The 19,979-nt window shown below is 34.6% G+C and overlaps 1 pseudogene; it reads right to left on the reverse strand.

Annotated features, from left to right (window-relative positions):
* The window catches only part of LOC134380245 (dynactin subunit 6-like), a 69,631-nt pseudogene extending 52,948 nt beyond the window's left edge, over positions 1 to 16,683 (reverse strand).
* Positions 16,684 to 19,979: the final 3,296 nt, after the last annotated feature.

Below are 19,979 nucleotides of genomic sequence, written 5' to 3' on the forward strand. Positions count from 1 at the left end.
AAATCTGTGATCATTTCAACAAGAAAATAAATAACAGTCAAGGTTTGTGGTCCATGCATTCACACTAATTCATAATTAAGAAATTAAGAATAGGGAGAAAGGAAAATCCTTACAATAAAATTCTAACTACTAAACATCAAAGAAATAATAGAAATATAAAAATTACCATTTGGCAAACACAATGGTACTAATTATTTCAGGAAAGAAGTATCCATGTGTGTTAAACCTAGTGAATAAAAGTTTGATGAGAAATTTAATATTAACAAAGTCTCAAAGCACTGCCAACCATATTTTCATTAATCACAAAGGTAGAAAGTAACTTTAAGGTGGAGAAACCCAGCAGACATGCCCTGACCCAGAGTGCAAGCTGGTATCACCAGTAATGAGAAATCTTGACACTAAGAAGGGCATGACATTAGTTTTACTATTGCCATGAATTTATATGATCCAGCAACCCCATTGCTGGGTATATACCCAATAGAATGGAAATCATCATGTCAAAGGGATATCTGCACTCCCATGTTTATCACAGTTCTATTTACGATAGCCAAGAGTTAGAATCAACCTAAATGCCCATCGACAGATGATTAGATAAGGAAAATGTGGTATATATACTCGATGGAATACTACTTGGCCCTAAAAAGTAATGAAATACTGTCATTTGCAGTAGCATAGATAAACTTATAGAAAATTATGTAAAGTGAAATAAGCCAGACACAGAAAGAGAAATATTGCTTGTCTTCACTCATAAGTAGGAGCAAAAGGAAGAAAGGGAGGGAGGGAGGGAGGGAGGGAGGGAGGGAGGGAGGGAGGAAGGAAGGAAGGAAGGAAGGAAGGAAGGAAGGAAGGAAGGAAGGAAGGAAGGAAGGAAGGAAGGAAGGAAGGAAGGAAGGAAGGACAATCACAATAATATATTGAACTTTCAGTGAAAAAGAGGATAGAAATGTTGCTAGTAGAGATGCGATGGGGGAGGAAGAGAGAATTAGTGAGAAACTGGTTAAGGGTCACAAAGACCGATTGTTTTGTAAACATGAGTATACAAACTATCCTGATTTAATCACCACATATTGTACAGAGGTATTGAAATCTGCACCCCACAAATATGTATAATCAATTATGTTTCAATTAAAAAAACTGCCAAAAAAATTCATAGTCTAAACTTAACCTGGGGAATCATTACACAAACCCAAATTGAGGGGCATTCTATAAAATAAATATTCTTCAAATGTGTCAACCTCTTCAATGACAAAGGGACTGCCTCAGGGTAAAGAATACTAAAAAGTCAGGACAACCACATACAATGTGTGATCCTGTGTTCTATCCTGGTTCAGAAAATCTTCCAAGATTTGAATGAGCTTTGTAGATGATGTCATAGTCTCATATCAATGTTATTTTCCTAGTTCTGATCATTGTGATATGATTATGTACAATGTTATCATTAGGGAAAGCTGAATAAAGGGTATCCAAGAATTCTTTGTATTTTGCAACTGTTTACAAGTTTAAAATGCTGAAAGAAAGAAAGAAAGAAAGAAAGAAAGAAAGAAAGAAAGAAAGAAAGAAAGAAAGAAAGAAAGAAAGGAAGGAAGGAAGGAAGGAAGGAAGGAAGGAAGGAAGGAAGGAAGGAAGGAAGGAAGGAAGGAAGGAAGGAAGGAAGGAAGAAAGAAAGAAAAGGCTGTCTTAAGGCTACTGGTAGCAAAAAGGGACTGGAAGTATGGAGTTTTAGGTAAAAATGAGAAGAAATGAGGAAGTAAATGTAATGAAAGGCAAAGAAAATTAGCCTTAACTAGTCCCTTGGCTATTTTAGACACACTGAATTTCATGTGTAGTTCCTAGAACCTTAGCAAAGAATAGAGGAAGCCTTTTTCTGAGTGCCTACTATGTTTAGATATTCAGACACAGCAATCAGAGCTGCTGTTACATCGTATTTATAGATGATGAAATAAAATCAAAATGTGATCTGTCAGGTTTACAGAGCCAGTTTTGGAACATAGTCCTCTTTAGTGCCAGAATTTATGATCTTTTTATTACATCATACCCACAAAACAGAAATGCATAAGTTTTGCTATTGTAACTAATAATTAATATGTCATGAGGGCCTCAAAGTGAAAAGGTGATAAACAATCTTCAACAATTTTGTAACTCTGAAACTAGTTCTGAGAAAGGAAAATGTTCAATTTATGATGACCTACATATAAAATAACATTTTCTCTCTAAGTCCTTTTAAAGAAATTATTTCCAGTCAAATTAAGAAATATTTTGTAAACATACTTGGTCTTGGCTCACACTGGGATAAGACTTCCTTTACCTCAGGAATTTTATGATTTAAGGAAGGATAAAGCAAAGTCGATTTGGTGTGAGGAGAGATACAAGCATTTATTAAGTAGGTTGAAAAGGAGGGGAGAGAACATCCAGTTCCAATGGATTGTAGGACGGAAGACTGCGGAGAGGAGGTGACACTGGATCCTACTCCAGGACTCTTACTGCCCCCCAACCCCATTGTGTGGTTCCGTGTTTCATCATTTTCCTGTTAATACAATTTTTTACAACAGTAGGATGTGTTTTGGCTTTGTGGCACATCACATTGAGTTTTTTTCAGTCAAAACCCATGTTCCTCAACCCTGGTCGCATGGAGAAAGCAGTGTGGGTGGGGAAGGCACCAAGACAGAGAATCAAAGGGAAAGTCTCATTCATATTAAGAAAGCATGTTTTAAATTAAGACACCTCCGAACAAATAGGTACCTCCAAACAGATACTTCTCCAAAAAGTTTGTAAAAAAATAAAATTAAAAGATAATACAAATCTTTCCATGGACTTTTGGAAGTATCATTCTTTCCATGGACTTTTGGAAGTATCATTGTATGTGCAAATGACTGTATTTGTTAAATACACATATCAATAGAATTAGTAGAATAATAGGCAATTTCCTAGGTTAGGAACTAAGTAAAACCTTTTCCCTGAGCAACTGCTTATGTAATTTTATGTGCACTGTCTCCAAGTCAATGAAATTTCTGAAAATAGATCTGTAACCTAAACATGTGAAAATCATGTTTCACTATCAAGAGCTGGTTAAAGGCAAAATTCTATGTGCAAATAATTGTATCTATCTCTATGCCCTTGTGAAAAACAAGAATAATCCTAGAATCTAAGACACCAAATTGACAGTGAAATCTTACTTAAAAGACTGAGGTTTATTGGAGCAAATTTGCTTAGTACAGAGCACTTTATTCCTTGAATAATGTAACACTTGATGAGGTTTGTAGGTTGAGCTTTTGATTTTCTAATGTATCCTAATGGGTGTGAACATAGCTTAAGTTTGCAAAAGGTTTTTAATTTTAAAAGTTTGCAATTAAAATAATTAGACAATAGTGCATTACTAAAATATATTTTTCTAGGCAAGTTTAACTTGAAAATCATAGCATATACTGCAATTTCTTTTTCATCTCTTTTAGGAAATTTCTTAAGCACATAATCAGGTGTTTGTTGAAAGATGCTGAATCTAAATTCCCTGAAATTGGAAATATTATATCTCATTCGTTTAGGATTTATATCAATGCACACAAACCACTTTAATAGTTTTCAAAGGAAAGACCAAGTTGTTTTCTAAAACTCCCTATTTATTTCAGTCAAGCAATTAATTAGCAACCCAGGAAGACTAACTTAATTAAATGCATTTACATTATGTGTGTAGACATATCCTTGTATTATCCATTGACTCCAACAGTCAAAATTCATTCTTGTATACTCCATTTTAGCAAATAAACAGATGGTAGGTTATCAAAGACAGAAGAAAAAGATGATGGCCTTCAGAGACATAGATTCCAGAGGAGATAAGATGGAAATAGATTTTAAACACTGTGATGAGAGCTCCACTCACACCACCACATGCAACATTCTCTGAGTCAGTGGAAGGTGTGGGAGAGTGAAGAAATAGATGTGCTATTTTCTTTTTCCTCGTCACACGTGAGTTTTTTGCCATTCCTCACCTGCAACTTCAACAAAGTAGTTTCATTTAGACATAATGGAAACAACTTTTCAAGATCTTTTTGAAGAATCAAAATGCATTGTCAATAAAATACTGCTCTTCTAAAATGATAAGAGAACTCTTGTAGGCAGGTGTCCTTTTATTTTAATTAGAAATCAATCACATACACAGATGTCTGATATTTATTTCACTTATGTGATGTAGCCAAACCCACAGAAAGAAAAATGGTTTGATAGAAGTTGGTGGGCAGCCAAAAATCCTGGGTTTAAAACCCATTTGTGTCCCACTGCTGCAAATGTAGGTTAGAAAAAATATATTAATGTCTTTGAGTCCTGTTTTTCTAACTGGAAAATACAATAAATACTTGGAAGGAATATAAGACAGTTAAGCATAATAATATCTGTACTGATTTCAGGTATTGTCTAATTGCAAAAAATATATATTAATACAGTATATATTTTTTAAAAAGTGCAAGTCATTTATTACATATTGTCCCACCACTAGCCCAATTTCATTTCCTTCCCTAGATGTGAACCCTTGACTTTTTAGTGTTTTCCTCTTCAGACCTATTTTTCCTATACGTTTACATAGGTTTTTATGTATATTCATTGATATATTGTTTTAAAACATTTTTTCCATTATGATTTACATCTTCTTTTTATCTTAATATTATCCCAAAACAGTGTGAATCGACCTCATAGGTTGTAGCTGCTGTGTGCTACTCTATAGTAGCATATTAATTTATGTAATGATTACCCTATTGATAGGCATTTTGCTGTTCTCTCGTTTGCTCTATGAAATACTAATGCAGTGAATATATTTTGCATTTCTGCTTTTGCATGGATATGAGCATATTGGCTAAGATTTCCTAGAAATAAAGTTGCTTGCTGTGATTATATCTGCCTTTTGAAATGTGCATAGTTACCATCAGATTGAATCCAGGAATGAGTGCTTTATCAATTATTCTTCCATCTACTTCAACACTGAATATTATTTTTCTTTCTAATTTTTGTGAGGGGATGGGTGGAAAAATACTTTATTTTTATTTGCCTTTTCCTTATTTTAATCAGGTTTATTACCTTACTAAAATAGTTGTATTGGTATTTGTCTTCCTTCTTTCAGTTTCTTGGTTATATTTTTACAAATGTTTATAATTTTTTTTTTCCTGAACTATAGGAACATTTTATATATTCTGCAGGGTAACCTATTGTTACATATTTTAAATATTTTCTTCTGTCATTTGTTTTTGATTTGGTTACCATGTTTTTGTTAATTCAGAATTTTAAAAATATTTGTATTGTCAACTACGTAGCCAGGTATTTTTCTTTATGGCTTTGGGATTTATGTCTTGCTTTTAAAGGTCTAATTAAAGTGTTCTAAAAGTTCACATTTTATTTTCTCCGAATACTTTAATAATTATTTTATGTTTTTGCTTCTCAACCCCTATTAGAATTGTTTTGCAAATGGTGTGAAGTATTTACATAAATGACATCTTTTTCCCAATAAGATATCCTAATTTGCCAATACTTTAAGTCAAACTGTTTTTATTTCTAACTAGTTTATTTTATTAGTATTATTACTATTTTAAATACATGTGCTTTAATACAGCTAGTACATAATAAAAATCAAGACATCTATTTGGGGAAGATTAATGCAAATAGAAAAACCGATTAAAATATGCTCACTGAAAGCCCTGTCATGAGCACTTTTATTTAGTTTTATATGTTAATACATAACAATATGCCCTTTCTTATCATGGGTAGTCTTTTACATAAAAATGTATGGGGAATGTTTTATATAAAACAAGATAAACTAAATATGTCAATTATCAGAAAAAGTTCAAAGACATAAAAATAATACATTTCATATAAATTATACAGGACAATTACAACGAAAATCCATTACTTTCCTCTCTAATTCAGTTTTACTAAATAAAGTCAACATGTATTATTCTGCGAGCGCTAAGAGTGCATAGACACTGTGGCCCTTTCAAAAGACAGCGTCAAAGATGAGATGTTACCTTCCTGTCATACACTGCGCTTCGTTCTCCACTGGAGTTGAGCTTCCTTTCACGCTCTTCTTTACCTGGTGATAATCTGCAAGATTATCATAAGAAATCCAGCTGTAGCGGCTGGGGCAGTGGTCGCTCAGTCTGTCCCCGACGAAGGCAGCCTGTGCCATAGATCACCGTGTTCTCAGGGGAGATTCAACAGCATTCAGGCTGCAGCGACCCCAGTGACGCAGTCGCTTGTCATATTACATTTCTGCCGACGTACGCTTTGGAGTCAATGACGTTATCATCGCCCATTTTCATGGCTTGAGAATAACATCCAACTTCAAAAACGTTATTGGTGCCAATGGTCATAGTCTTGGGTTCAGGGTCTTCCGGGTCAGGAGTGATATTATCTCGGTGGGCATTTATGATAAGAGCCTGTTCTTCTGTCAGGTCACCTTCTTTACCGACCCCTGCTTCCGCGCAATTCCTGCTTTTGGTTGGATGAGCGTCCTGGGTCCGATGGTGACATCTCCTCTGATTTCAGTTCCTACACAAAGAATTGCTCCAGGAGCAATCATCACACATTTTAGATATTTTGTCTTTATAATTCTGTCCTAATTTTTCAAAATTTTGATTTCCAGTCATTAATTTGCTAATAGTCGGCCCTCCGTATCCGTGGGTTTCAAATCCGAGGAGTCACTCAACAATTTCGAGTTTTCTCCACCATGGTGCAGTCTCTGGCTGAAGCCGAGATCGACACAACCATACTTAACTGGTTAAAATTGTCACCCATATCATAGGCCAGATTCACATTTACATAAGAGTCTGGTTCTGGACTACCTGTTTTGTTTCATTAATCTATTTGCTACTTTTAATGCTAATGCCACATTGTTTGAATTCCTGTGTTTAAAAAATATATGTTGATATCTAAAAAGGCAAGTGATATTTCATTGTTTTTATACTATTTTATCTAATATTCAGAAAAAATTATTTAACCAAAATTAAAAAAAAGAAAAAAGTGTCTTTTTTCTCAAAATAGGTTTTAAATGCTATAAAACTGTTTTTTGCCTATTTAGTTATAGATTTTTTTAAATTTTATTTTTAATTGACAAATAACAATTATATATATTTATGGAACACAATGCAATGTTTTGATAGGTATAGATTTTTGATAAATTTTCAACTTCTATTATATTAGTACCTTTGGACTTTTGACCTTTCTTTGATTTATTTTGGTTAAGTTATGTTTTCCTACAGAATCATATACAGTAATTTAGCTAGTTTACCAAAGTTACTTGTATAAAACTGTACTGTATCTTATATATATTTGAAAATGTTCCCATTTTTAACTATAAACATTTTTTTTTCTTATCATTGGTTATTTGTTCTATCTATTTATCTATCTTTCTGTATATCTCATCAGATATACAAAAAGTTCATCCATTTTCTTGGGTATTTTGAAGAATAAGCTTTTATCTTTTACCTCTCAAGTCTCTGTTTTATTTACTTGGCTTCTTAAAACTTATTCCTACTTTTATTTATATTCTCTTTTTTTTAATATTAATTTTGCTACTTGTAGATTCTTAAGAACGCTTAGATAACATACTTTTATTTTCTTTCCCTCTCTCTTTCACTCTTTCTTTCTCCTGCATTTAATGTCATATATTTTACTTTAAAAATTAAATCATATAAGTGTGTATGTGCTTGTGTCCCTGTGTGTGTTTGTGTGTCAGTGTTTGTGGGTTTGTTTGTGTGCAGTGCGTGTGTGTGAAATCTTGGGGAAATATTATTTGTTAGTGAATTTTCTTGTTACTCTGTCATGGACAGAGAACTTGACTGGTGCCAATTTGCTTTTGAATTTTATTAAGATTCTCTGTGTGACCTTCCAAGTTCTTGTTTCATCAGTCTTTGCCAGGCGTGTATACGTTTTCAAAGCAGTAGCATTTGGAACACTAATCAGGGATCCAAATGCCTGGGGTTCAATCCTAATCTACTTTCTTGATCTTTGGCGTTTGGGAAGTTACTTCACCTTCTCCTGCCTCAGTTTTCTCATTGATAAGACTACCCAGCTTATTTCTGTATAATAAACATGCTCTCTCTATATTTCATTTTCAAGAATTGGTTATTGTAGAAATTTTACTCAAAATAAACTAAAATTACATATATTTCTTTGTATAAAAGAATGACTTAGAAGATTCAACAACTACAAAAAGTAAGCTATGTACACTTAAGATGAACAGTCTTATCAGATCTGCATTTTGATGGATAGAAATTTAGGATTCATCCCATTACCAGCTTTACATGGTGCGTGGTTTCTGAGTTTAGTTTTAGCAATTGTAAGCATAAAACCAGTCAATGAATAGAAAGAGCACAGAATACCTAGCATATTGATATGCATTTGGTAATTATTGGTTATCATCATCATCCTCACTTACTGTTATTATTTTTCCAATCTTCTATATCTTAATTATATTTTATTGTCTACTTGATTTTTCACATTTCTGAGTGAGTTGTATTATGATTTAAAAATGTTAGGTCTTTATATTTCTATTTACTTTTCTTTATTTCTCCTCCAAATTTCAGTTTCTGAAGCATGGTAAGTGTAGTTATAGCATGTTAGGCTGAATATAATGAGTGCCTCTTTTTTTTTTTTTTTTTTTTTTTTTTTCATTTAAAGCCTGAGAGAGTTAGTTGCATCTTCTCTGATAACAATATTGTTATTCTGCCTTATAATTGTTAACATTTGTCTAGTATATGTTTCCTTTCTTAATTTTCAGTTCTTTTATAATAATATTTAAATATATGACTTTTTAAAAAAATATGAGCATGTGTTTATACCTACACATATGCCACACATATGAAAGTTTGTTTTCAAGTTCAGTTTTAGTGGTTTTGTTAATAAAGGAATTTTGCTGATTCATGGGTATTGATTACAGTACGTTTGGGCTTCTGCTCACCATGTTGTTTTTTTCCTACTTTGTTGCTGATGCTAGATTGTTGAGGCTTGTCTTTCCCAATTTCTACCCATCCCCCCACTTTTCTCTCTCTCTCTCTCTCTCTCTGTGTGTGTGCGTGTGTGTGCGTGTGTGTGCGTGCGTGTGCGTGTGTGCGTGCGTGCGTGCGTGCGTGCGTGTGTGTTTCTCAAAGGCTTCAAGGCTACATAGCCTCTTTCTATTCTTCTAAATACAAATTGTTTATCTTCCTTTTATTTGCCTTTTGTTGCTTCCCTTGTTATAAGTATATCGAATTTGGGGTAATTCTTTTTTAAACCATCCCTCCGTTTATTTAGACTTTATTATAATCTTCAATACCTAATTTCTTGCATTTCCCTTTTCTGATTGAGTTCTTTGTAGTGATTCCTCATGTCATTCTTTCTAGTGCAGTGTCTAGTCTGCAGAATTTGGTGGCCTCTGCGTGTCTGAAAATATTTTTTTTTTTGCCTTCTGAGTTCAATAATAGTTTTAATGGATTATAGCCTCCAGATAATTTTTCTTCAGATTTGAAGAAATGTTTCTTTTGCCTTCTACATTTAGTGTGGCTTTTGAGAAGTGTCTTTTCAATCTTGTTCTTTTAACTTTGCAGGTCACCTCATGGAGTCCTTCACTAGTATATTGCTAATTATGGGTCTCTTTTTATTCATGCTTTTCCATATTTAATTAGTTATTTAATCTGCATATTTGAGTTTATCTTCAGCACAGGGGGGTTTCTTTAGCATTTTTTAATAAAAATATTTACTCACTTATGTTTTCTCAATTCTTTCTTTGTGGAATATGCATTAGGCAAATGTTGGAACTCCTGAACTGAAACTCTGTCTCTAAATTTTGATCTTGTATTATCAGTCTCTCTATGCTTTATGACTTGGAACACTTCCTTCACCTCTTTACAGATAGTTTCAATATCCAACCATGTTCATTAATTATTTATTCTGAGTCTCAATAGAAAAATAGAAAGCTATTTTGCAGGTTACTGATTACATAAGTGGTGGAAGATACAATTCTCCAAGCATGGGATGGTACACAACCCTCATATTCTGAGCAGCAGGAAGCCTACCACCCGAGACTGGAGAGATGAAGGGAGGAAACAGTTACAAGAGTCCAGAGGGCAGGGGCAAGACACTGTAATGGTAGGCTTATCCCAAGAGAAAGAACAAGAAGAATAGAAAAGAAGAAGAAATAAATAGAATTTTACCACACATGTCAATATACTTTATTTCTATAGGCTGTGGTTAAGAGAAGTACTGACTGAGTCTACTCCAAGTTAAGTTACAATAAATTTGACATACTAGAGAAATAGACAACTCTTCTCCACCTTCTGAGTGGTTTGGGGATATTGTAGACCCTGGTTCTAATCTCTCTCATCATTTTTGCTCACAAAATTAAATTATGTATTTGATGATGTTTAATATAGTGCAATTCAATACTCGGTTTTAGAAATCCTTAGTCACAAAGACAGCGCAAAGCTCATTGCTTGCCATTATGTTAATGCTAAATAATATGGCATTACCTACACAGTACCCAGTACCCTCAGCCAACATGACTTTTTTTTTCTTACATTTTACCTAAAGATATTAGATCTGCACATAAAGAATGATAAGAAATTGCTACTCTCAACTTGTTACTACATTGTGCTATTTTAATCTATTTGTAGAATTCAAATTATAGATAGAGAGATAGGAGACAGAGACTTAATTAAGTTTTTGTTATAATACTGAGCTGCAAAAAGGAATCTAGATTTTGTAGTCTCTACATTTCGACTTAAAACTTTTGTCTTAAGTTTTAAGAACTTTCACTGACATCATCATCGATCCCTTGTAGAACAATGACTAGGCATGGTTTTGTCAAGTGAGGACATTCTGTTTCTCGGCGTAATTCTAACAGTTATGAGATCCTTGGCACTAAATTATTCCAGGCCATGTTCTTTTTACTCTGTATTGGAGGAACAGACCCCAACTTACGCAACAAGAAAAAAAAAACTTAAAGGAAATTTAGTTTTATTAGTTGGAAATATTTAGATATAAATTATTTGTAAAACAAAAAGAAACAGACGGGTAAGTAACTAAATATCGTACACATATATGTGTATGCTTTTTCTGCCTTTAAAAGTTTGGGAGAGGAAAGCCCAGCATGTGTCTTGATATTGCAAATGGAATGGCTAAAATGCATGTTTGAAGAGAGAGTGTCAGGGTGCTTAGATCACAGTTGTGGGCAGAAGTAAAATGCTCGTTTTGTATTTCTTCTAGACACCTGTCACATATTGACAGCGTCCATTAGACAATTATTTGTTGTAATTTGTATATCTCACCTGACGTTTTTTGCATTCAAGCATAGCAATTCAGACCCCAGCGGGACAGGGTGATCCACACGAGGGATTGTGGTGTAGAAAGAGTGACCCCCAACCCAAATGCAAACGCTCGCTGCACCGTTTCCACAGCAGCAGGGCCAGAGAGCGAGAGTGTGACTTTCTGCCTCCTTCTTTCTGCCTCTGTTCTTTTAAATCTGGGGTTGAGCATTGCTCATGAATCATATCATGGTGCTTTGATTGGCTAATAAAGACAGTCTGCTGAATGAAATTTTTCATGAATAAATTTTATAAAAATTGTGAAATTATATAAGAAGGAACATCTGAGAAAAACAAAACAGAATAGATTTTATTATAATGCTTTAAAATCTCTTGAACGTGGTGTTAATTTAGTTCATTGTTGGAAGAGGGGTGGGAGGTCACCAGATAAAAATTGAATAATAAATATTTACCTTTTATTTAAATTAAAATCTTTACCAGAACACAATTTACAGTGCTTTTTGTCTAAGTTTTAACATGACAGATAAATATATTAATTACAGTTTGAAGAAATTAGATTTAGAGATAATGTATTTTATTCAAAGATTGTAAAATTATTTTTAGTCATTGGGCTTATAATGTCTACTCTAAAACAGAAAAGTGAGAGTTTTGTGCTAACCACAACTGCCCCCTTTTGAGACAGCTTGATCACATAACATTTGGCTCTGTCCTTTGATTTAAGTATGATTAGTTAATGTACACCTAATATGCTAATTTGGCTATAAACCTAATATTAGTAAGCAACATGGAGCTAAAAACCTTTCTCCCAGCTACTTATATATATGTGGGGGGGGGGGGGTATGTGTGCCTTTATAAGAAACATCATTTGAAGCAAATGCTTCACAGAAGTTTTGATTGTAAATCGTCAGTTTTGTAAATTGTAGATTGTAAGTTTTGCCATTCATGCATAAGTATCAAAATATGAATTTATCAAGAACATAGATCTTTTCTGTATTTCTACAATTGAAGAGGTTTACACTAATAAAGGAATGAGTTCAAAAAAAATTAAATATATTGAAGAGTTATCTGAAAGGATTTAAACATACACTTATTCCAAGAGATATTTTAGGTAACTGTAAAGTATATTTAGATGAGCATTCTGATAATCAATTAAAAGAAGGAACCATGACACATTAGGTCTCATTGATAAAAGAAAAAGAAGCAAGTAAACACATTTCAATTCTCTTTTCTTGCCATGGTTATCTGGGCACTGAGAGTCAACATATTTTTTTACTTTTATTAGTTATTTCTGGTTGTACAACTTATATAATCACATTTTTAGTTTTACTAAAAACAGGAGATAAACATGTCAGGAACTGACTCTCATTTAAAGTTGTAAAATTAAAAATCCTTAATCATATCTGAGTGGACCTTTTTCTTTTGAGGAGGAAAAAAAAAAAAAGCTTACATGCATTATAACTGCATTATTTAAGCAGATAGAAGAACAGAACACAGACTAATGCAGTGAGATAGGTTAGTACGTGTTCTACATTACTTTTCTCTGGAATTAGACTTGCTCAGGGACAAGCATTTCACCTGTTCTGATCCAGGGTCTTGCTCCTAGTAGGCCCTGAAGAAATAGCTGTTGAATAAATGGGTCTTATTTGTCCTCTAAGCAGCATTTCTCTCTTGCCTTGTCTTCAGCTACACCACACACCTCTCCTGAGCCCTCGCTCACTCTGCAGCTCCCTGTCCCTGCGTCCCCCTGTCCCCACCACCCTCCTTCCTTGGCACCTTCCACGTGGGCTCCACCTGCAAGTTGTACCCCCTTTTGACACTGCAAAATTAGCATGTACAGCTCATCATGTTTCGTGTCTTCCAGCTCCACTGCAGGAGTGCTGGATTCATCCTCGACAGTCCTGTTCCTCCTTCCACACTCCTCTGCCTTGTGTCCCTCACTGCATCCTGTGGATTTTGCCTCCTCAGTAATATTCCATTTTGGCTGCTGTTCCCATCCGTGCCTTCAACCTGTCCCTAGCTCTTTCATGTTTGTGGCTCTCCCAGCCTCCACGGATCAGGCTGTCACTTCCTAGCTGTGCCCTGGGTCCCTGGATGGCCACGCTCGTGGCTGCCACAACAGCTCTGCAGACATGTGGTGCTCGGGAAATCCTATACCCTCTTCCACTCAATGACTTAACTCACCCCTCCATTTTCAGCTCACAAGTCAAGCTCTCTGAACAGAATTCACCGACTTTTCTGTCTAGGCCAAACTGTGACACATTCGTCCTTATGTGTCTTGTTGCTGCCATGATCTGGTTAAGGCAACCCTCCTTCTGTAGAGCTGAGGTAGGGTGACCCCCACCTTCATTACATACGCAATTCGCTTCTGTGAAACTGCTTGCTGTGTGACAAGGTAGATTGATTAAGTTTAAATAATGTTTGAATTGCTTAAAAAATGCTATTGTTTAAAAATCCCCCTCAGCTCTTCAGCCCTCTTAATAGAAGTTAAAAGCTAAATATTAGCCTGCACTTAGAGAAGTTTGAATTTTGTTTGCTGTTCCCCGCCCAAGCTGTCTCTGAGCAATTAACCAGCTTGTTTCAGCTTCTGTTATCAGTTTGTGCTAGGTCTCCCAAACCCCCTCCTCATGCCAGGAGGGTATGTGTGTATGTATGTGACTAGATGATAACTATAAGTGTGCGACTATTTTATAATTTTAACTATGTGACTAGTGTAAAAATGTGCCTTTTAAAAAACCCTCTAAACTTCAAGTCAGGGCTGCTCTCTACAGAGACTTTCTTGGAGAGACAGTCACCAGCCAGCCAATTATGACCACCTTTTAAATTCTCAATTGGGTATTCTGGTTCCTTTTCCATGCAGCAGCCTCAAAACAGAGAGCGATCAGCACAGCGCAGGTGCTATGTGGGTCACCACACACCACTTCGTCCTCTGGGCCTCCTGCCCTGAATGCCACATGAAAGCCCCTATACATATATTCAAATGAAAGATTTACAATACTATTTTTTAACAATAAAGAATGTTGATGTTTAAAACTATTGCAAATATGTGATCATACACAGTTGCAGCAATTCAAGTAATTATTTGGGGCAATAATATACACTCCTCCCTACTCTATAGTACAGTATAATTGGGGCCCCAAAATAATTTTTTAACCAAACATTGATACAAATTAACTTTTTTTCTTTTTTTTTGGAAGAACAGCTATATTTCCAACTCTTCTTCAAGGTAATCCTTTTCCACTCTGGAAAACAAACATACTTCAAAGCTTTTAATATTTCCCTTTTTATCCTTGCTCATATACTCTGAACAGAAAATTTCAAGTATAGCGTTGTTAGAAGTGTAATCTATAGAAAACTATAATATATAGATTTCTATACTTAAAATAAGTTCATTGACTTTCATTATTTGAGTTTTCATAGAATTTAGTGGACAGTTTAGAATTATTTCTAAGTAAAGCTATATGTTATTTTATTTCATCTTTGTTAGCTTAAAATAGTCCACTGTAAGAATTCATATGACCTGCCCCTCAAAAAACAAAGAAAAAGTCAATTATTTCTGTGCTTTTCCTGACACTTTTATTAGATCTTCTTATCATATTACATTTGTGATTTAAAACTAGGGTGTTCTCAAAGCTCTTTGCAGCTTTTTAAAATGCAACTTGCTCTGGCATTTACATTGCATCGGGGATGGTAGATAAACAATAGGAAAAGATATCTTCCCTATAGGGAAGCACAATGTTGATTACATATTTTCAAAGAATCAGATAAATCTGTTTAAATAGTATCATAGTGCTGAGACATAAATTATGCACTAGCCATAGGGACACCTCTATTTTATTTAAATGTATTAAAAGGATTATTGATCAAGTGTTCATCTTTACAGCCAGAGGTCAAATACAAAGGCCATTGTGCCAACTTTGAACATAATTTAAGAGGATTATATAAAAAAAAATACAGATCTGAAGCAAAAATACTATGACTATGGCTATGTGGACCTATACATATATGAGGATACTTCAAAAAGTTTGGGGAAAAATAGAATCAAAAGGTAATATGAATATTTCTATGAACTACCATAAACACATTCAGCATATTTCATTTTAAACTCAATGGTAAAGTATAAAAACTATTCTATGTCAGATATATAAAGCCATACAGTATTTCATTAATATGAATGTACTTTGCTCTGTTGATAGACATTTACTTAGTTTTCAACTATTTTTTATTATACATATGCAACCATTAACGCACACAAAATTTGAATGCTTAAAGAAAACAAGATTCAATTTTTGATGTCACAATTGGTTAATTGACAAGTTACACAGGTAATGTCCATCAGTAAGTATGAATTCTACAAAAATATTGTAAATTTCACTACAACCTAGTAATGCTGTAAATACAGAGATAGAAAAAGAGAAAGAATAAGAGAACGTGAGAGACAGAGACAGAGAGAGAAAAAAAGTATTTAGATTTTCCAGGAATTCCACCAGCTTGAATAATACAGAGGATGATAATAATTATTTTATTCTTGTATATTTTAATAAAAAATGAAATTGAAATACACTATTAAGTTAAGGCTCAATACTTGTAAGAAAATTTTAAAATCAGGCATCCTCTAGTGGCACTCATGCGATTATAAATGACCTTCCAAAAATTGTTATAGAGAAGATTAAAATACAAGACTAGGCCAAACAAACAAATAAACAAAAATCCCTCTTCTTGTGAAAAATATTAAATGGCATTTCAGAAGTAATTACCATATCAAAATCTCGCCTACTTAAACAAAATGTCAACAACTAACTCTCTTACCAAGAAATGAACTATCAAAAAAGCCTAGGCTAATCTCATACAGAAATACCATAATATGTACTTTTGCTTATATTGTCACAGGAAATTAGTGCTACATGAGGTTAGTATAAAAAATCCTATTGCCATCCAGGTAGCATTGTGATAGCATCTATAGATATTGTTAAAATACATATTTTCTAAGCATGTAACTTGAAACCAAAGAGTAAAAATTGTAAGTTATGTTAAAAGAAAAATAACACCAAGAATCATTTTAAGTTCAGTGCTAACAACAGTCATAACAAATTAGGAGGATAGTTTCCTAAAGAAAGAAATAAAAAAGATAAAAATGCAATCAAAGTACTATATAGCATTTCCAGTCACTTATTGATGTTAACTAACTGCACATAACTAAGAAAGCTATGAAAAGAAACTATAATGGATGCAAGAGCCAGCAAAGGCAAAAAAAAGAAAACTGTAGCTGCAGTAATTTCTGACATTCATAACTTGCCATAATTATCTGCTCTGTAAAAATGCTGTCATAATTTGAAATGCCTCCCTGCTGAACAAACGGGTAGACTGGTGTGAAGCCTCGACTGAGGACCAGCGACGCGGAGCTGGCCATCCCGTCAGATCTGCTTGTGTTTCAATGCAACCTTCCCCAGGAACACACATGGAGGCACTGACCAACACTGCCTTTCTCTGACCAACACAGCACCTGCAGCCTGGCTTCGTGTGTCATTTTGATTCCCTGGAGTGAATTGCAACTGACATTTTGATTTCCATTCAGCAATTGCTTTATAAATAAAGTCACTGTCTTTGATACTTAGTTCCTAAATGTACATCTGTGGTTTCAATTCATGAAGTTTCATCTTTTTAAAGCTATGTCCAACTAGTGATTTTTTTTCTCTTGAGGATGATACTGTGCCAAAGCATACACCAATTGTAGACATACAATTTAAAGAAAGACTCTTGTATGTCTTTATTTATGAACTATTTTGCTTAAAATTATATAAATACTCAAGCAGGAGACATATTTAGCAGTACATCTCCTTCTGGTTGCAATTAAAAATACCTGTAACAATCAGCTTGTCACATGATAATAAATTGTGAAGTAAACTTTGGGCCGACCCCGTGGCTCACTCGGGAGAGTGCGGTGCTGGGAGTGCAGCGGCGGCGCTGCCGCTGTGGGTTCGGATCCTATATGGGGATGGCCGGTGCGCTCACTGGCTGAGCGCGGTGCGATGACACCAAGCCAAGGGTTTCGATCCCCTTACCAGTCACAAAAAAAAAGAAAAAAAAATTGAGACAATTTGTAGGAAAAGGGACTAACGGTGCTATTCAACTCAAAGGAGCAATAATAGATGATGCAGTTAGAGCTCCAGAATGGAGAACATAGGGAAGGAATTTGAGTCTCCTCAGCAGTGGGATCTGGTGTCAGGTAGACTCTTCTAGCTCAAATGGCCAAGAAGCACTTCCCAACCCTTCATTTAATGCCATTAGCTGTGTGAATGTCTCCGATAGGGATGCATTTCCCCAAGCTTATTTATTTGCTATTATAATTCAAATGAATACTCCCAGAAAGAGTAAAACCATATCACTTCATTTTTAGTTTGTTTTATAATAACCCTTTGGAGGACTGACATCAGGGTAAGATTAGAGAAAGGACTTCGCATGAGAAAGACCCACAAGGACAGGCCCTAATTCAGTGTGGTAAATGCTTGAATCATTTCCAGGGTAAGAGAGAATGGGGACAGACAGGTTCCACCTTCTTTGAATATCTAAACTGTAGCCAAATCACGACAATTAACAATTAATTAAAATTAAGCATAAAACCAATCTCAAAAATTGATAATTTTTAAACCATCCAGTTTAGGAACAATAAAAGTACTATAAGTGTATTTCTTGGACAAAATCAATATATATTTTTTTACATCAGTAGAGATATGTGCTTTACAGCATGCAAAAAGCTTGTGTTTTAAATTTTTATCTCTTTCGCAATACTCTGGCAAAGAAAAAATAACCTGCATTTTACACATAAAAAAGCTAATTATTTGAGGAGGTAAGTGACATGCCAAAAGTCAAACATATGTTAGAGCCCGGTGGCCCTTTTAAGATACCACTTGGCCTCTCTGTGGTCATAAGGGGACAAGTAGCAATCAGGAGTGCATGAGTAAACAAGTATATGAGTGTGCAGTAGGGCACTCCACCATATAAGTCGACCAGAAGCTCAAGAGTGTGGTGGATATACTCTTGTTAAGCACTCGAGAAGACTAGAATGGAAGAGAATAGCACTAGTAAATGTGGTCTTAAACCAAAATTTATAGAAAAAAATTAAATTTTACTCATAAAATTTCAGGTATTTTGGGTAGTTACAGTAACATGTAAGAGAAAGTCTGACATGAAGAGCCATATGAGTAATTTTTTTTAAATTGGTAACTTTCCTTACCGAAGACATTTACCTTCCATTGAAAAAGAGCATGCAAGCAATTTTCTACAATATTGTCCCGTGTTTCTTTGGGCCAAGGATCATTGCCACCACTTCAACTGACGTAGTAGAATTTGCAAAGGTATTACTCACTCTTTGGTAGTGTGAGAGTAGAAATTAAAAATAGCAGGGACCTTTTGAAGCTCTTGAACTTTTTTCTGCCAGCATAGGACTGTTCCCTGTAGTGTATTTTTAGTGCTCCATACACTCAGCTTTTAAATGTCATAAGCAATGAAATCCTGAGAGTACTATTTGAACATCTCGGGAAGAAAAAAGTTCTATTTGATATCTCACCTGCGATTTTGATTCAGGCTCTATTTCATAAGTAACACATTACCCAACTATTTTCAGTCATTTGCTGAAGTTTAGGGTTTCCAGAGTTTAACTATGACCTTTTATTTCACCACTTCATCAAAGAATACATGATTGAAAGTGTCATTTCCCTAGAATGGAAGATTCTTTTAAGTTGTCTGGCCTTCAATTTTCTTAGTCTAGCAAAGATTTGAAGTTAGTTAAACGTGGAAAAACTTTTCAGAAATTAAAGGAAAAAAAACCTTACTGTAAAGGCTATAATTACTTTTTATTATACAACCTATTACATAGATGATAGAGATCATAGTAGAAAGATAATTAGATGATAGAGATGGTAGATCAATAGATAGATATGGAAATTTATAAAAACATAGATACATGTAGTAAAAGACTTCGACCTTTTAACTCAGACATTCTTAAACAAGGTCCACATTATTTCCATCCACTCCTTACACTATTTACACTCTTTTGTGTCTCTGGCTCTCTAAAGAAAAATTACCTAATAGCTTTTTAATTATCATTCTTACTACCTCTCATGTTCTTCCTCAGATCCACTCTTTCTTCTAGTTCCCATCCCCAAACCCTGCTCATTAATTCCTGTCTTACAATACTTTCAGAGAACCTTCACTTTTTGCAGGAAGCCTGACTTGACAAAGAAAAAGAAAAAGTATATTAAAAAAATAGACTGTATGGAACTGTCAGGCCCCTCTCATGTCTGGACCTGACCAATAAGCAAGTTATCCTGGCAGCTTTCTGGATTCTACAGCAAGTCTTAAAAGGAAACTTAATATGAAAAAATCAGTGTCTGAGAGATGACCCTTCGACCAGCTGAAGGAACTGTACGGTGCTCACGTTCCAGAGCACTCACACCGCCTCAGCACTTTTCCAAGGGAATGCTCACAAAACAAATGAATTTTATGAAATTAACATGCTCTATATTTTTAAGAAATATTTCAGTTTAAAACACTCTTTTGAACATAGTTTAAGTTATTTTGGATATGCCATTCATAGATTAATAGAGGTGAACGGGCGCCAACAACTTAGGAGACAGGAGGAGGGAGGGACTTTGTTGATTAATTTTTAGCAGGGAAGGAGTACGAGGTACTTCAAAAGATTCATGG

This window comes from Cynocephalus volans, chromosome 1 (assembly GCF_027409185.1).
Source record: "Cynocephalus volans isolate mCynVol1 chromosome 1, mCynVol1.pri, whole genome shotgun sequence".
NCBI lineage: Eukaryota > Metazoa > Chordata > Mammalia > Dermoptera > Cynocephalidae > Cynocephalus > Cynocephalus volans.